The sequence below is a fragment of the Microtus ochrogaster genome, unplaced genomic scaffold, assembly GCF_000317375.1.
Source record: "Microtus ochrogaster isolate Prairie Vole_2 unplaced genomic scaffold, MicOch1.0 UNK26, whole genome shotgun sequence".
In the NCBI taxonomy this organism is placed as follows: Eukaryota; Metazoa; Chordata; class Mammalia; order Rodentia; family Cricetidae; genus Microtus; species Microtus ochrogaster.
The window spans coordinates 2,887,965-2,888,600 of record NW_004949124.1 but is presented as its reverse complement, the minus strand read 5'-3'; positions in this window follow the sequence as shown (position 1 = coordinate 2,888,600).

The following is a 636-nucleotide window of genomic DNA, read 5'->3' as shown; positions in this document are numbered from 1 at the left end:
CCGAGAAAAGGCTAGATATAATGGGCCAAGCGGTGTTTAAAAGAATACAGTTTCTGTGTAGTTATTTCGGGGCATAAGCTAGAGCTAGCCATGTGGGTGGCAGGGTTCTGGGGACGCAGCCCCGCTGCTCCTACTACAACAGAGTGGCACCCAATGTGCTAATGAACTCCACGTAAAACCTGAGAGAACTTAATTTTAATCAGAGACAAAAACAGAGTTTAACACAGCTTTTGGCTGTTAGTTGCTGGTGTGCTGTAGAGAGATTTCCTGATTCGGCATCAGCAGCAGAAAAAACTCTGCATCTTTTTAAAGCGCGGCTTCCTGGGGGCTGTACTGCCAGTGTGAACTCTGGCTTTAAAGCATTTCAATGGATTTTATGGGACTGGATGTTTGTGTTCCCGCTTGGGATCTGAAGGAAAGTGCTCTGAGACCGTGCTGATGGCTCAGCACTCCCCACCTGCACCTGGGCAGACGGCAGAATCAGGCTTAGGCAGGCAGAAGAGCATGGCGGATTCCTGCCAACAGAGACGTGTTTTCAGACTGCGCACTGCTCTGCGTGTCAGATTTGGCTGTAACTTGGATGAAAAGAGTTTCTGTGCTGCATGCTCAGTCTCAGAGTTAAACTCTGACTGCGGC